The sequence below is a fragment of the Herpailurus yagouaroundi genome, unplaced genomic scaffold, assembly GCF_014898765.1.
Source record: "Herpailurus yagouaroundi ecotype Mexico unplaced genomic scaffold, PumYag 163, whole genome shotgun sequence".
Classification (NCBI taxonomy): domain Eukaryota; kingdom Metazoa; phylum Chordata; class Mammalia; order Carnivora; family Felidae; genus Herpailurus; species Herpailurus yagouaroundi.
In genome coordinates this window covers 36639615-36658477 of record NW_024412404.1, presented here as the reverse complement: position 1 = coordinate 36658477, position 18863 = coordinate 36639615, and the positions used below count along the sequence as shown (strand labels likewise).

The 18863-nt window shown below is 36.4% G+C and overlaps 1 protein-coding gene across 6 annotated transcripts in view; it reads right to left on the bottom strand.

Moving 5' to 3' along the window:
• LCOR (ligand dependent nuclear receptor corepressor) overlaps positions 1–18863 on the bottom strand; it is a 144901-nt gene that overhangs the window by 56563 nt on the left and 69475 nt on the right. The gene's annotated exons all lie outside the window — the stretch shown is intronic.

Sequence of the window (18863 nt, the reverse complement as noted above, 5' to 3'; positions counted from 1 at the left end):
ACTTTACGTGGCCTTCCGTGTGCGTGTCTTGGTCTCCAAATCTCCCTTATAAAGACACCAGGTGCTGGATTGAAGACCTACTCTAATCCAGTATAACCTCATCTTAACTTATTAATTAATCCACAAAGACCATATTTCCCAAAAAATGTCACATTTGTAAGTACCAGGGATTAGAACTTCATCTTTTTTTTTTTTTGAGTGGGGGGCACATAATTCAACCTGCTACACAGGTCTGTTCAGATTTTCTATTTCTCCTTATGTCAGTTTCAGTAGTTTGTGTCTTATTCTAGGCATTTGCTTGTTTCATTTAAACTATCTAGTCTGCTGATTTATATATGATTCACAGTAGTATTTCCCTTAAATCCTTTTTATCTCCCTAAGGTCACTAGTAATTTCCCCTATCTGATTTGTGATTTAGTAATTTGAGTCTTTTTCTCTTGAGCAGTCCTAGATAAAACATTTATCAATTTTGTTGTATCTTTTCAAAGAACGAACCTTTGATTTTGTTAATTTCTCTATTTTTCTATACTATTTCATTTATTTCTGCTCTAATCATTATTATTTCCTTCTGCCTGCTTTAGGTTTAGTATGCTCTTCTTCTCCTGGTCTTTTAAGGAAGACAGGGCACTGAACGAAGATCTTTTAAAATATAGGCAGCTGCAGCTTTAAATTGCCATCTAAGTGCTGTTGGCTACGTCTCATAAGTTTTGGTATGCTTTGGCTTTCATTCATCTCAAACTATTTGCTAATTTCCCTTGTGATTCCTTCTTCTGATTATTTAGAAATGCATTATTTAATTTCCACATATGTGTGAATTCCTCATATATCCTCTGTAACTAATTTCTACTAATATCATTCCTTTGTAGTGGGAAAACATATTGTGTATGATTGGAATCCTTTGATTTTTTTATGGCCTAGCAGAAAGTCTTTCCTGGAAAATGTTCCACGTATACTTGGAAAGAATCACTATTTTGTTCTTTTTGGGTGGAGTGTTCCTTATACACATCTGTTGGGTCTAGTTGCTTCAGAGTGTTGTTCAAATCTCTCCTCTCTGTTGATCTTCTGTCTAGATGTTCTATCTATTATTGAAAGTGGAGTATTAATGTAGTCAACTCTTGTTTTTGAACTATTTCTCCCTTCACTTCTGTCGCATTTTGCTTCATGTGTTTTGGAGTTCTGTTGTTACATATGTAACAACATATGTTGTTATAGGTCTTCCTAATACATTGACCCTTTTATCATAAAAAATGTCCCTCTTGATCTCTAGGTTCATTGAAGTCTATTTCCCCCCAATGTGCAGCCTCTGTTATCACTTTTCTCAGGGGATGCGGTCTTGAGCATGCAGTCTCCCTGTCTACTGGGAATGACTGTGGGTTTAGTCAGACTCTCTGGCAGTTTCTTTCTCAGGCCTTCCCTTTACACAGTGCTCGCTGATCAGCCTGTAGCAGTATCACACACCCAGGCGTTAGCCTCAACTAGTTTGTTTCATTGGTGTGTTGTTGCCACATCCTGGGGCATAAATTGCACCAGTGTCTGATCCAATGAAAGTGGGGCCTCTTTGTAAGGGCAGGGTGTTGCCTTGCCAGTCTTTGAGGCTAACTCGAACCCCGGGAGGGCTCTTCTTTTTATCTGGTTCTCTCCGTAAAGCTTCTGACTGGTCTGCCATTTCACTTGTTGCTACTAGTATCATGGAGCTACCAGCCTCCTCTTAACTGTTCACCACAAAGATCTCCATCATTTTCAACAACTTTTTGTAAGCTCTGTTCAAAAGTCAGTCCCCCTGAGAGAGCTACAGAATTCTCCGTTCTCAAGGCCTGCCTTTCCCTTTGGAAGAACCACTGTGCCGCTGCACAGGAACTGGAGGTTAGGACAATAACCCACTTCTCTCAGTGACATCTGTGCTTTATGACAGGGGGTGGTGGATCACTTGCCTCTCCTGGCACAGAACTTCTGCCTTATGAATGAGGCCTGACCTAAACCTCAGTATGCTCAATCTGCTGAGACTGGAGCACACTTCCACTCTGAGAAAAGGCTGAGAGAAGGAAGGCTTTTTGACCTCAGCTGCCTGGAAGACAGCATCCGCCACGAGAAGCTAGAAGGTATGAGTGATGCCCGCAGTCTGTTTCCCCTGCTCAGACAAGAGTTAGAGCTTCCTTCAAGCTGAGCGCAGGGAGAGGGTGGGAGTGGGTCATGGGTCAAATGCCAGAGTCCTGTTCTTACTGAGATTTAGTACGTTTGTTTGAACAAATCATTCTCCATTTGCTATATGCCCTTAAGATAATTATTTCCAGCTTAAATGATTGCTTTAAAATAATTTCACCAGTTAAATGGTTATTTTGCTTGTTTTTATCCAGAATAATAAAGAGAGATGAAAAATATAATACCAAATCATATGCTTTTATCAAGTGCATCTGGTCACCAAGTTAAAAATTTACAGCAATGATGTATAAACAAAATACAGGCCATCCTCCCTTACTGTACATACTATATGCCAAAACTAAATGAACCAACAAGAACAAAAACATTCAAATGGTACAGAGCTAATAAAGTTAACCTAACAGATAGGAGATCCAGAAACAACAAATTCATCTCACCCCACCCCCAACCCCCTCCCCCACATCTGAAATTTAAAAGAAGTCATTATGTATGGTATGCCCCCCCCAAAAATGATATGACATACTCTTCTGTAAATAAAAAGCCACTGTTCTTTCTTACAGTTTTTACCCCTATTCATTAAAGAACACGTTGTTGGCCCAAAACAGAAGAGGAATAAAGTTGGAGATACGCACTGGAGTCTGCATCTCCTCGGAACTTGCTTCCTTCAGAATTCAAGAATTGGTCCTCCTACATGGGTTTGTTCATAGCCACAGGTGATTCTGTCATATCAAATCTACTGTGAGTTTCTTCTTTTTTATTTTTTCTACTGTAAGCTTCTTAAAAGCACATGTATCTAGAACATACTGCCAAAGCTTTTGACTCTGTAGCTCTCAGGTAGGAAGCAGTCATGTTTTTTAAAAGTTCTCTTCAAGGGGCGCCTGGGTGGCTCAGTCTGTTAAGTGATTGACTCTTGATTTCTGTTCAGGTCATGATCTTACAATTCGTGAGACTGAGCCCCACTGTGGAGCCAGGTTGAAATATTCTCTCTCTCAAAAATAAACATTTTTTAAAAAGCTCTCTTCTTGGGGCACCTGGGTGGCTCAGTCAGTTGAGCATCTGACTCTTGATCTCAGCTCAGGTCACGACTCCTGGGTCATGGGATCAAGCCCCATGTGGGGCTCTATGCTGAGCATGGAGCCTTCTTGAGATTCTCTCTTTCCCTCTGCTCTCCCCACTCTCAAAATAAATAAACATTAAAAAAAAGTTCTCTTCTTAAGAACTGAAAAGATCAGTATCATACTTTAAAACTTATTATGTATTTATAATAAATCTTAGTATTTGGGAAGGCAAATCCCTACTTGTTATGTTTTCTAAAATGTCCTGGCCATTTTAGCTTTATTTTTTCAGATTATATTTAAAATAGCTTAGTCAATTCTTCTCACCACCAACACCAGCTCCCCAAAGAAGACAAGGTGGTTTTTGTTTTGTTTTGACAAGGTGGTTTAGATCTGAATAGCAATATACTTAGAAAGTATTTCAGGAAGTAGTAACACCCTTAAAAATATTCAGTCTTTTCTTTTAGGAGCTGCTTTACATTTACCCAAGTGAGCTATAATGGAGCTCAATTAAAATTCTGTTGTTTATTCATGTAGTTCCCACATATTTATTATTTTACATTTTTACTGTCCATATGAGAAAGAGGTTTCCTTAATTTTGTAACTGCTAGTGCTGGCATAAAAGCAGAAAAGTGTGTGTGTGTGTGTGTGTGTGTGTGTGTGTGTGTGTGTAAAAGTTAATTCTGTACACAGTGTTTGGGGAAAGCGTAGGTTGTGTATCTTCAATTGCTAGGTTCTCTGGCAGCTTCACAACGTTGTGTCAATTTCCCAATATCCTTTTAAGGTAATTTCTTTTAAGGGGACTGTGAAGGTGATAAGGAGAGGTAAAGGAAAACAAAGCTGCAGAAGCCACCAACACTGTGTGGTCTGATGATCCATCACCCAAAGCAGGAAAGGAGACTTAATACTGAATATGTTGGGATCTTTAATAGAAAAAGACCTCAAGTTCTTTATTAAGTTTGGTTACCTCTACCTTCATAATCCATACAATACACTCATTTTATCATCCTTTGCTACCTTTTTGGGAATGGCAATAAATCATCCAAAAGACGTTTTCAAATAAGAAGTTCATACTTTTTCCTACAACTTAAGGGTTGCTATTTCTCTGTACTACTAGAAATGTTTAAGGAAATTCCATAGACTTAAGAGAAATGATACTACAAAACATTTCTGAGGGAAATTTAAGATGTAAAGAGGATATAAACCATGATCATAAACTGAAAGACTCAGTGTTTGTTGCTAATATGTAGCTAATACGCTAACTGATCTACAGATTCAGTGCAATCCTAATCAAAATGCCTACAGGCTTTTTGAAAAATCAATGCATTGCTTTTAAAATTTATACAGAAAGGCCAAGGACCAAGTTTAGCAGAACAAGTTTGAAAAAGAAAAACCAAGTTGGAGAACTAGTACTACTTGATTTTCAGATATAAAGATACACTGATCAAGACACTGTGGCATGGGTGTAAAGACAGACATATAGTTCAATGGCAAATAAGAGTCCAGAAATATACCCACAGGCATACTGTCAACTGATGCAACAAAGATGCCTAAGAATTCAATAGGGGTTAAGAAGGTCTTCTCAACAAATGGTGTTAGAACAACTGGATTACCTTATGCAATATAGTAAACCTCAACACTTCAATAACACCATGTAGAAAAATTAACTAGGAACAGATCAGGTACCAAAACAGAAGAGTCAACACTAGCAAGCTTCTAAATGAAAACATGAGAGTTTTGTGTGTGTCTGACACTGGATTGAGCAAGGATTTCTTGAACAAAACATAAAATACATGAATTTTAAAAGAAAAAATTGGCAAGAGGTTTTATACAGAATGTATAAAGAACTATTACCACTTAGTAAGTTTTAAAAATGGAGAAAAGATTCAAACAAATATTTCACATAAGATGTATAAAGATGTTCAACATCACTAATCAACAAGGAAATGAACAATAAAATCACAGTGAGATACCACTATAGACCCACCAGAATGTTTAAAGTTAAAAAAGACTGACAATATCAAATGTTGGCAAAATGGGAAACACTGGAATTCCTATACGTTGCTGATGGAATCAGAAAATGGTTAAGTCAATTTGGTGAACCATATAATAGTATAAGGTTAAATATACAATGATACTACCACCCAGTAATTTCAATTCTAGGTATTTATTCCAGAGAGATGAAAATATATGCCCAATGGGGCAACTGGGTGGCTCAGTAGGTTAAGAGTCCGACTTCGGCTCAGGTCATTGATCTCGCAGTTCGTGAGTTCAAGCCCTGTGTCAGGCTCTGTGTTGACCTGACATTTCAGAGCCTGGAGACTGCTTTGGAATCTGTGGTTCCTTCCCCCCGCTCATGCTCTGTCTCTGTCTCTCAAAAAATAAACAAACATTTAAAAAAATAAACTAATCTTTAAAAAAAGAAAATATATGCCCAAAGACTTATATGTAAGTCTAATATATTAGCCAACATCTGGAAACAATTTAAAAGTCCAAAAAAAAGTGAACTGATATGGGGACCTACTCAGCAATAAAAAGGACCAAGAGTATATACAAAAATAAGAATACCAAAACATTATGTTAAATGGAAGAAGTCAAATATGAAAGACTACACAGTATTTCACTCCTATTACATAAAACTCTAGAAAAGGTAAAACTAATAGTGATTGCCTTAATTGGGTGTCCAAGAAATGGACTGACTACAAAGGGACATGAGAAAGCAATTTAGGGTGAGAACTGTCCTGAACCTTGACTGTGCTGGTAGTTACACAACTGTATACATTTACCAAAATCTATTAATCTGAACTCTTAAATGGTAAATTTTATTATATACAAATATTGCCTCATTAAAAAATCATTAAAACATAGGTTCAGGGTATTTAAGATACTAGATACTGAACGGATCACTGAATTTTGGCTCTTGTTGAACCATTTGGAAATCAAACAAATGATTCTTACATTTTCAGAGTCACAAAGAAACGTGACACTTATTTTCAAAACCTCATATGAATGTTCTTCTCTCAAGCAAGCATACTTTTAGTATCTTTCACTTGCTCTCTACGTTCTGCATGTATTTTGAATAGATACAACTAAATAGTCACCATGAATTGTTGGCATTTCACTATTTTTGTTCTATCTTTAGATCCAAATCAAGATAAGGAGGTTGATCATTGTGCAAAAGCTGGTCTTTGTTAATCAAGTTGTATGCAGACTGGCCAAAAAGGGGGATACGTCTATCATCCAAGGAATCAGATCCCCTTAGAAAAATGGAATTCAGTATTGCAGCAGGGAAAAGACATGATGAACCCAGAATATCTTGTTGTATCAGAAAGTATTAAAGGGCTCAAAAAATGATGGGGACATGTCAAAAGGATATACTAGGTGGTTTGAAAGGGCTCCCATTAACCGAATCTGGGATACTGGATAACATATTTGAACAGAGTAAGAATCTTGATTTCAAAATGACAGAGGGAATAGGAAAACTCTTCTTCACAGTATAAAGCCAAATGAAAAAATACAGAGGAATAATAATTACAAAAATCACCATTTCAAGCCATCAGAAAAACGATTCCAGCAAGAAATTACCATCAACACCAAAATTAAAGTGGATGAAGGTTTAGTAAAAAAGAGATATCTATGTAGTCTCAAAAGTCTCTTCAAAAATTATTAATTACAATGGGGCGCCTGGGTGGCTCAGTCGGTTAAGCGTCCGACTTCAGCTCAGGTCACAATCTAGCGGTCCGTGAGTTCGAGCCCCGCATCGGGCTCTGGGCTGATGGCTCAGAGCCTGGAGCCTGCTTCTGATTCTGTGTCTCCCTCTCTCTCTGCCCCTCACCCGTTCATGCTCTGTCTCTCTCTGTCTCAAAAATAAATAAATGCTTAAAAAAAAAAAATTTAAAAAAAAAATTATTAATTACAAGAGGGAAAGAAGTACATACCATTTCAGTGGAAAAACCTAGTGAACATCAACCTTGTCAAGGGATCAAAATAAAAATCACCACTAAACTAACATCATGTGCTTCACAATGTGATCATTCTACTGTAAGGATAGAACACGACTTATTTAATATTCCTGCTAAAAGATCATGGCCTGAATTTAATCATGAAGAAACATTAGAAAACCTAAATTGAAAAACATTCTACAAAACAAATGACCTGTACTCTTCCAAAATGTCAGTGTCATTAAAAATAAATAAAAGTTTGAGGAAACATTCAAGATTAAAGGAGACTAAAGAGTAGAAAATAAAATTTGATGAGTGATCCTAAATTTTGAACTAAAGGAGGGGGTTGGGGGGGGGCGGTCACTGGGACAACTGGTAAAATCTAAATGAGATTCACAGGTTAAATATTCCATTGAAGTTAACTTTCCTGATTTTTGGTAACTGTACTGTGTAGTATAGTAACTGAACACCCTAATTCTTAGGAAATAGGGAAATACACAAGGAAATATTTAGGAATAGAGATATATGAGGGGTATGATGTCTATAACTCATTCTGATATGGTTCAGGAAAATCTGTGTATGTTATATGTAATATCTCTGAGACAGAATGAATGAGAATAGTAAGGCAAATGTGGCAAAATGTTAACAACTGGTTATCTAGGTGAAGGGTATATAAAAGTTTTTATACCACTTACAACCTTTCTATAAATGTGAAACTATTTCAAAGTAAAAAGGCAGGGTGGACAAATGTTAAGCCATACTTTTCTCCCACAAATATGCCAGATCTCCCTTGTCTCTCTCTCTCATCCTCTCCTTCACAACCCCACCTGTCTTGCCATTAAGCTGTATGTGCTTGTGTTATGAGTTGTTCTGATACACAGAAGAAAAGCAAACAGAATGACAAGATAGGGCAATTAACAACTTTCAGGCTTCTCTTAGTAACTCAACAAACTGATGAAGATACTCAAAAGAGAGTAAGACATTTTCTACCAACAACCAAAGAGAGTAAATACTTTTGGCTCTAAAGGATATATATAGTCTTTGCTGCATCTCCCTCTCTCCCCCTTTCCCTGTTCCCACCCCCCCCCCCAAACCAACTCTGCAGCCTGTAGGCATTACAGAAACAGGCTGTGGGTGGATTTGGAGATAGGGCATAGTTTGCGGACCCCTGATAGAATTATTAAATTTCTCCAAGAACTGTAACAAAAGTAGTTCCACTGGTCCCTGAAATAGCAAGGATGTTATTGAATAAATAAAGAAACAAAAGCATGTCAGCTTGGAAGTTCGTTCTTAGGGCAATAGTTAATAAAATTAAACTTTAAACAAAATACAAAGATTAAGATTCCTTAAAGTTTCTTTTGTAACTCTACTATTTGTCACCTTACGAGTTTTGGTGTTTTGGAGGGTAAGAATGGGGAAGGACACTTATATAAGTTGCTGATTTTATGAGAGAGAACACTTCAGGAAAGGAAATGGAAGAAATAATGACAAATTTCACTTGGGAAAGGTTAAGATGGCTTAGACTTCAGGAGTGTGATACAAAACTGAGGGGGTAACATTTTAGGGCCATCCCTATCTAAATTCAAGACCATTCCTCATCTGTACGTACATGTGTTCTCCAAATTTAAGTGATTTTTAAAAAATTCATACAATATGGTATAGAAAACCTAGGAATTAGAAGCATGTGCATGCATGCAAGTTTTGTAATAATTATGTTAGCAAGCCTACCCCAGTAGATCATGGGCCTGTATCTACATCCATGTCTGCTACCCATGGCTTAGTGACATTTCAAGCAATGAACTAAAAAGAGCTGACAAGATGCAACTCATTGATTTAAATGCCACTCTCCTACATCTTATTATTTTAAATGCCAGCAAGTCTTAAGGAAAATGGCTCCACCACTTTAAATGCTCATACTCTTTAAGGTCAGTTATCTAAAAAGAAACCTTACTTCATGTAAATTATTGCTTTTTACATTAACAAAATAAAAATTGTGCTTAATGCAATTTTTACCATATGTCAATTTTGTTAAGCAAACCATCAAGTTAAAGAATAGAAAAAAAAAAGTTCAAAGCTTGAATACACACCAGGAGTTAAATATGGTATTCAAAATATACAACAAAACTACCATGAATGACTCTTATCAGTACATCTGTTACTACTTTTCATGCAAATTAAGCCTAAAATGTAAGTGGCAAATGACTATTACTGCTCTGCTTAATTCACTGGCATCTACTATCAGCATTTGCAGTTACAGCTTTTTCTCCCTTATACATGTACAGTTATTAAAAATACTACAAGACAAATGCAAGTCACCTCCACAGTCAAGAGCATGGGTTTCCTATATGCTTCCACTGGCTAGAAATTAAGTTTATACTGTCCCCATTCTTATCCACAACCCAATCTCAATCCGAAAACTTCCTGAATTTCGATCTGTTCTCCACAATGACCGCGGATGTCTCCAGATGCCCAAGACCATTATAAATAGAAGGGATATCCAACTGCATATTTGAGGCAGTGGTATTGTAAAAGCCTAGCTAAGGGTAATCTTGCCTTTTTCTAAACTTTTATAGCACTTTATCTATACTACTCTGACAGTACTAGTTTTATAACCTGTATTATAATTATGTGGGTGGGGTGGGTGTGTGTGTGGGTGGGTGTGTGTGTGTGTGTGTGTGTGTGTGTGTGTGTGTGTGTTTCTTACCTCCTCCACTAGACTAAATTTCTTGAAAAGAGCATCTGTGGCTAAAACCTCCTTTTAATTATTCACAGTACCTTTATTTCAACCACAGTAGCTGGTGCTTTTGAAATAATATAAAAGTAAAATATACAGCTATTGATTTTAACTTTAGAAATAAGGAACTGACAAAATTTTTTGAAAGGAAAAAAAGGGAGACTTAATTGTTAAGATGTCAATACTACCCAAACTATCTACAGATTTAAAACATAACCCTTATCAAAATCCCAATGGCATTTTTTGCAGAAATACAAAAATCCATCCTAAAATTCATATGGAAACTCAAAGGACCCCAAATAGCCAAAACAATCTTGAAAAAGAAGAAAGTTGGAGGTATCACACTTCCTAATTTCAAAACATACTATGAAGCTACAGTAATCAAAGCAATAGGTACTGGCATAAAGACAGACACATAAATAATGGAACAGGAGGGAGAGCTCAGAAATAAACCCTCACATATATGATCAAATGATTATTTTAAGTTTATTTTGAGAGAGATACAGCACAAGCAGGGGAGGGACAGAGAGAGAGAATTCCAAGCAGACTCCACTCTGTCAGCTCAGAGCCCAATGTGGGGCTCAATCCCACAAACCAGGAGATCATGACCTGAGCCAAAATCAAGAGTCAGATGCTTAAACTGACAGAGCCACCCAGATGCCCCCCTATGATCAAATGATTTTTGACAAGAGTGTCAAAACCACTTACTGGGAGAAGAGACACTCTATTCAACAAATGGTATTGGGTAAAATAAATATCCACATGCAAAAAAGCATGAAGCTGGATCCATACCTTATACCACACACAAAAATCAACTCAAAATGGATCAAAGATTTAAAACTATAAAACCCTTAGAATAAATCCTTATAGCAGGATAAGCTTCATAACACTAGATTTGGTAATGATTTTTTTAAATATGACACCCAAAGAACAGGTAACAAAGGGAAAAATAGATAAACTGGACATCAAAATTTTAAAAGCTTCCATGCATTGGGATGTCTGGGTGGTTCAGTTGGTTAAACGTCTGACTCTTGATCTTGGCTCAGGTCATGAACTCACAGTTCCATGACTTCAAGCCCTGCCATCAAGCTACGCACTGTTAGTGTGGAGCCTGCTTGGGATTCTTTCTCCCTTTCTTCTGTCCATCCCCTGCTTACACTCTCTCAAAATAAACTTTAAATTAAAAAAAAAAATCTTCTATGCATAAAAGGACACAGTCAAGAGAGTAAAAAGATAACCTACAAACTGGGAGAAAATACTTGCAAATCATTATCTGATAAGGGCTTAATATTTAGAAAGAACTCCTACAACTCAACAACAACAACAAAAAGCAATTCGATTTATTTTTTTTTTTAATTTTTTTTCAACGTTTATTTATTTTTGGGACAGAGAGAGACAGAGCATGAACGGGGGAGGGGCAGAGAGAGAGGGAGACACAGAATTGGAAACAGGCTCCAGGCTCTGAGCCATCAGCCCAGAGCCCGACGCGGGGCTCGAACTCACGTACCGCGAGATCGTGACCTGGCTGAAGTCGGACGCTTAACTGACTGCGCCACCCAGGCGCCCCAAGCAATTCGATTTAAAAATGGGCAAAAAGACTTGATAGACATTTCTCCACAGAGCATGTACAAATGGCCAACAAACACATGAACAATCACTAATCATAAGGGAATACAAATCAAAACTACAATGAGATACCACTTCACACCCATCAGAATGGCTACTATAAAAAAAAACAAACAGAAAATAACAAATGTTGGCTAGAATGGTGGATAAATTAGAATTTTTATGCACTGTTGGTTAAGAATGTAAGATGGTGCAACCAATGTGAAAAGAGTTTGGTGGTCCCTCAAAAATTAAAAATAGAACTACCACATGATCCAGCAATTCTATTTCTGGGTATACACCCAAAAGAATTGAAAGCATGGTCTTCAAGAAGTATTTGTATGCCAATGTTCACAGTGGCGTTATTTACAAAAGGTGGAAGCAACCCAAACATCTATTGTTGGTGAACAAACCCAAATGTCTATTGTTGGATGATTAGATAAACATAATGTGGTACATACATACAACGGAATATTATTCTACCTTTATGATATATGCTTCAACATAGCAAAGCCTTGAGATGTTATACTAGGTAAAATAAATAAGCCAGTCACAGAATGACAAATACTGCATGATTCCACTTATACAAGGTACCCACAATAGTCAAACTCATAGGACAAAAAGTAGAATAGTGATTGCCAGGGGCTGGGGAAGAGAAATGGGGAGTTACTTAATGGATATAGTTGCAATTATGTAAGATAAAAAGAGTTCTGGAGATTGGTTGCAAAATACTGTGAATATACTTAACACTACTGAACTATATACTTAAAAGTGGTTAAGACATTAAATGTTATATTAATGTACATTTTAGCACAATATCAAAAAAAGCAGTATGAAAGGCACAATCTGCAGCTAAACGCAAACAACTGCAAAACAGACAGAAATCTAATACAGAATTGGGGAAGAAGAAATGTTTTACCCCTCACCAAAGATTCACCTACACGTATTCCAATCACCATATACATTCAGAAATCCTATCAATAGTATTCAGCTCAGATGTCTTATTTCAACTCCATTTCCACAGCTCTATTAGACACTTCCAATTAAATGCTCACTTTCACCACAAACTGCTTTCAGCTAATAACCTCATTATCCTCACCATAAAAACTGATCACCACACCTTTCCTCTTCTCAATTCTCAACTTCTGTTAATCCACCAGCTAAGTCATCCTGGCTTGGAAAACCTAACAGCAGTAATATTTCCCTCTCCTTTATTTATATACTCACATAATCACTAAGTTTTAACACTTTATTCTAGATTCCTTACATACATCCCTTCCTTATTCATCTTTATAGCTACAATCCTAATTCAGGCTAATTTTCTGGATGAGAAGAGCCTTCTATAATGTACTCACTATAAATTCCTCTGTATTACAACCTAAAAATGACCACCAAACCAATCATTCTAAAACACAGAGCTCTGTAAGGTTCAGGATGAGTTCTATCTCCTTGATTAAGCAACTCCAGTGCATCTACTTCATCTCTCAAGTACTACAGTACTTACATTTTCTTGTACTATCCGCTATCTTTTTGAATATTATACAGGAGAATGAAGGAGGGGGTTTTACTCTTAATGTTTCCTACCTACATCAGAGCTTTGGTTCTGGGCATGTCCGATGGATGATTTAAATCTCCCTAATTTAAATCTCCTTTAATTGCTTTAGCCACCCATGATGTCACCAACAGCCAGCCCATAAGGAGGGATCAGTCTTTTACTTCTTTGGTAGACTCTCTGGCCTACCACAGATCTAGACATTTAATAAACCAAATGATAAATCTGTTAACTCTGACCACATAAAATTTAACACAACTGGTTAACCACCAATTAATAGTTTACTGAGGCCTGTTTGTTCAAGGGAAAAATCCACAGATTGGGAGTTCAAAAAAACCACTTCGATATTTAATAGGATCCTGGATTGAGCACTGATTACACGGAGTCAAGTGGTTTTCCTTAATCTTTGAAAATAATCTATATAAAAGGACTCTGGAAGTACAACAAGGTTAAGTCTCACAATCTAGATTTGTACAGTTAATGGAGTAATTAATTAATCATGTACTGACTTGTGGTATCCAATTAAGTCTGCTGTGCATCTACTGAATTCTCATAAATAACCTTTAAGCTTTTCATATTTGTTTTTCTTTCTCACCCCTAATGATGTATACTATATTAATATATTTTTCTTCCACAGGTCCTTTTATACAATAGGTACTATGAATACTTACTGATTTGTGGTACCCTGAGACAAGATGACATTCCTATCAAGAAGCATTGAATACACCCAAGCTAACCCACTGGACATAAATACATGTTGTGGAATACGACGAGAAAATAATAACTAGATTCACCATCTGCTCTTACTATAAACTTTCAAAGTCCTAAAGTAGCAATAAAAATTAAAATGTTAAAAGGATGTATCTAAACTTTTAATTAACATATACTCATGAAACAGAATAAATTATGAATGTTCATACTGAACACAACATGATAGACTAATGATAAACATGAAAAGAATCTTATTACGTGATTCTTTAGCTAGCTGGGCAATGAAGGATATCTGTATGATTTGCCTCCAACCTTGTGAGTATATCCAAAATTAAGTGCTCTGGCTCCACCTAGAACATGCCTCTCTCATATCTGCCTATGTATTCTTCCAAGTCTCATCTTCTTAAAACACCTTCCTAAAATGCTACTCAAATACTAAACTTATTAACAGTCTTCTAACAAACTTAAGATAACAAATAGTTTATATTTTGGTATGTCATCCTATCTCCCATCATCCCTAGTTAGTGAAACATCCATGCTCCTTACTCTACAACAGCTATCTCTACTCTATCTCAGCCAAACACAGCACAGCGATACCATAAATTTATCACTTAGAATTAGTCCATTTTTAGGGACAATAAATACTGGAAGCAATTTTCTATTCTTCCTATCTCTCCAATACCTTCTCACTACTACTGAATCAACTCTTCATACTATCAACATAATAAAAGCCTCACAAAATGGGTTTTCATAAAGAAATACAAATGTATATGTACATATATTTAAGTAAACATACATATTTTCTAGCTGAGACAACTGAGAAGACCTAGAAGTAATGACACCCCAGTTCCGACGAAGATACCTAGTGCCCAGACAGACCTTGCTTTCCTTCTCATACAATTCTCCAAATAAAAGAAACTAAGGTTCCTTGGAGAAATCCAGAGCTGAGACAGAGAAAGCAAAGGTAAGTCGGGTATGCTTCTTGGTGCCAAAAAGAAAAGAAGTGCTATTAAAAAAAAAAAAAAAAAAAAAAAAAAGGTCAAAAAAGGCCAACTTGAAAGAGCTCTCCAAGGCCAAATCTAGGACAATTTGCAATACAAAATTAAAGAATAATTGTAACGAGTTATAATCCATAGAATAAAATAATAATCCATGACTCCATATTGATAGGTAAACAAATGAATACATAAAAACAAATAAATACATAAATAGAGGAGAAAAGAAAGCTCTATCTTAGAGCAGAATTCCAACTAACAAAAGCAGAAGAAATAACAGAAATAGAAAATCATTATTTGGTAAGCACTAGGTAGTAATTTTTCAAGCAACTTTCATCAATGGATGCTAAAATTACTGTATGACAAGAAACTAGTATGATGAGAAAAAGATATTCACAAAAATCTTAAAGTACCTCTCAACAAGGTATCTATTAAATACAAAAAGGAGGGGCGCCTGGGTGGCTCAGTCGGTTGAACATCTGACTTTGGCTCAGGTCATGATCTCGCGGTCCATGGGTTCAAGCCCCGCGTCGGGCTCTGTGCTGACAGCTCAGAGCCTGGAACCTGTATCGGATTCTGTGTCTCCCTCTCTCTCTGCCCCTCCCCCACTTGCACTCTGTCTCTCTCTGTCTCAAAAATAAATAAACATTAAGAAAAAAATAAAAAATTAAATACAAAAAGGGAAAAAATAGAAACCTTACAATAGAGAAAACTGGCAGACATCTGCTTAACTAACTGATCCAAAGTTAAGACATCACCATGTGCTTCCTGATAGGGTGTACTAAGGATGACACAACATCATTCTGTGGAATTCTTGCCAAAAATGCATAACCTAGATTCAATCATGAGGAATCATCAGACATACCTAAATTGAGGGAACATTCTACAAACCAATTTATCAGTATTCTTCAAAATTTATGAAAGGCAAAGCAAAAAATACTATTCCAGACTAAAAGAGACTAAGAATACATGACAACTAAATACAAAGTATTGGACCCTGGACCCGAAAAATGACATTGCCGGGACCACTGGTGAGCTGTGAAATTAGATTAAATAATATTGTATCAATATTTCCTGATTTGTATAATTGTATTAGAAGATGTTAACATATGGAGAGTCTGGGTAAAGGGTATAACAGTGACTCTTTTATTGCTTTTGCAATTGTTTTATAAGTCTAAAATTATTTTTTTTTTTAAGCTAAAAAGAAGTAGAAAAGCTTCATGAGTATATAAACACAGACAACTGTGTGCATATGCTTGTCACACGTAAGCACTCAAAAGTTAGCTATTAATATAATTCTCCAAGTTTATTAAGCCTCCTAGGATTTCTTAATTCCTCATTTAGTAAATATTTTACAGAGTGCCCACTATGTGCCCAACAAACACAAAAGAAAGAAGCCAGTCAGCCAGCGAGGCAGGCACTCACTAACAGATTCTTAGGCACAGCTGAGACTGGCTATTTCAAATATACTCATGACCATCTACACATTTATCTCTTCTGTCTTTCAAAGTGAGTAATTCCAAGTTCTACTTTAATTCCTGCTCCCCAGTTTCCATGTTCCTGTTCCTACTTATGTTATCAAAATGCATGTAATTAAAAAACCATGGGATCAAATTCCAGCCATTTGACTTATCCTGTAACTTAGTCTCTGTGACCCTTCTAATTCCTTTATTTATAAAACTGGGATGCCTTTAACCAACTTTACAGGATTGCTGTGAGGATTTAAATGGGAACAAATATAAGCAAATGGTACATAGTACACATAGCAGATGTTAAAAAAATGTATTTTCCTATCTCTTAAAAATTATATTTTCTAACCACTATAGGGTCTTGAAGGGTAGATCAACAGTTGTTTTACTAATTTCCAGGTGAATTCCTGTTCTATTTTCCAAAGAGCCTACTTTGTATTTTTTACCTATGTATTAAAAAAAAATAAACATAGGGGCGCCTGGGTGGCGCAGTCGGTTAAGCGTCCGACTTCAGCCAGGTCACGATCTTGCGGTCCGTGAGTTCGAGCCCCGCGTCAGGCTCTGGGCTGATGGCTCAGAGCCTGGAGCCTGTTTCTGATTCTCTGTCTCCCTCTCTCTCTGACCCTCCCCCGTTCATGCTCTGTCTCTCCCTGTCCCAAAAATAAATAAACATTGAAAAAAAAATTAAAAAAAAAATAAATAAAAAACATAAATAATATATTTACTTTAACCATTTTAACACCTTCAACATCTGAAAATCCAAAATGAAAAAAATATGCATAAGTGTCATTTCTTTCCCAACTATCAGACCAATAGTTCTAACAGCTTTTCCAAATATTGTTTGGAGATCTCATCATGCCAACTCCAAACTCAAGATTCCATTATCATGCTCTATGCTGCCACCCATTGACTATTACCATACTCTAGATATTTCCTTCTCTTTGAAATCTTAAAGCCAGCCTTAAAAAGTGTAAACTTCAACCCAGTGGATAAATTTATCTACACATTGTAGTAATTCTCATATGAGATGCTCCAAGTGCCTGCAAAGAGTTTCAGTTCAATCACTTTAAATCTAACACAATTAGAGATCTATACTTGGCAATTTACATTTTCTAAGCTCTCTTTTTTCCTATTTTCCACTATAGTTGTTATGGCTGTCTCTGAAAAAATTAAATGTCAAAGATAAGTAGTGAAGTTTCTAATGGAGAACACCAGCTTTCCCAGAACTAGCTAGGTTGTCAAACGGAAATACTCTTTCTAGTTAGAAAAGCAACTAGAAATTGAGGAACTAAAATGGTAAGAGCAGCTGTTTTAAATGCTACATAGTTCCAGGTCTTGCTAGTTCTGTCTTCTAAAAATATTCATACAGTATTTTACCCGCATATAGCAATGGAAAACTCAATCATATTACAAGAATATACTGTACTCAATTACTGACCATAGAAGGGCTTTCCTCCTCATCCTACCTTAAAAAAGATAATTAACAGTTGCTCCTTCTATTCCACCAAAATGTGACTTGCTCAACAGTCACAACATGCATGCACATGCGTGCATACACACACAATTCAAAATGACCAATTTCAACCTCACTAGCAGTTGCTCAATTTTCTGGTCCTTCTCAAACCACATTAAATTTCAAAACACTCTCCACATTCACTCAATGGGAACAGACCATCCTGGATAGTCCCAGAAACAACTTTTCATGTAGTAAACAAGAAAAGATGCCAGAAAAGAACATTAAAAGGCTCTTAAATTGGCTTTCAGATTTGAAAGCAACTAGCCAACAATGATAAATAATGGTACAGTGGTTACAAGCAGAGGTAACAAAGAAGTATACAACATGGTTCACAGTGTTCAGAGGTTGACAACACAGTTAAGAACACAAGATGCAAACATAGAAAAATAGGAACAAAATAAGGCAGAATATTAACTGACAAATGACTGGTATAGATAACATTTACTACAACAGTGTGAAGTTTAGAAACAGCAATAAGAGCAGAGGTATACCAGTGATAGATAGCAGGATAGAAGCTTAAGCTAAGAGTTAAGGGCAGGGGAATTTCAAGCGATAGAGAACAATGGGTATATGTAGTGCTGTAGTCCAAATAGTAAAAGCATGTTATTTAATACAAATGACTGGACAAAAAAAACCAAAAAACAAAAAACAAATGATTGCACCAGTTTAAGCTGAAAGAAAACTGTATAAAAGACAATTGGGGGGCAGCATTAGAAAGAGAAGTGAACTAACTGTGGAGCGTACTGAGGCACAGATCATTAGGCTAATAAATCCAGAATACAATGAGAAAGTCACTGGAGACTGAGTATGAGATAACGTTTCCACACTATTTAAGGCATGAAGGTTAGGGGGAAGGAGTTTACACTGGTAGCAGTGTTTAAAGGACTGAAGAAAACTAAAAGCGACCAATCATGTTATTTCAGTAGTTTAGAAATAATGCTAATGGTCTGAACCACAGTAAGGACTGTGGAAAGAAAAAGAATGCAATTCCTTCCTATGAAGGAAGAACTTATAGAACCTGGTCAATGATCTAGTTAGAAGTATACGGGGGGGAGGAAGGAATTCAAAATGCTTCCAAAGCTTTAAAACAGAAAACAAAAGTACCATGAAAAGAAACATAAGATAGCA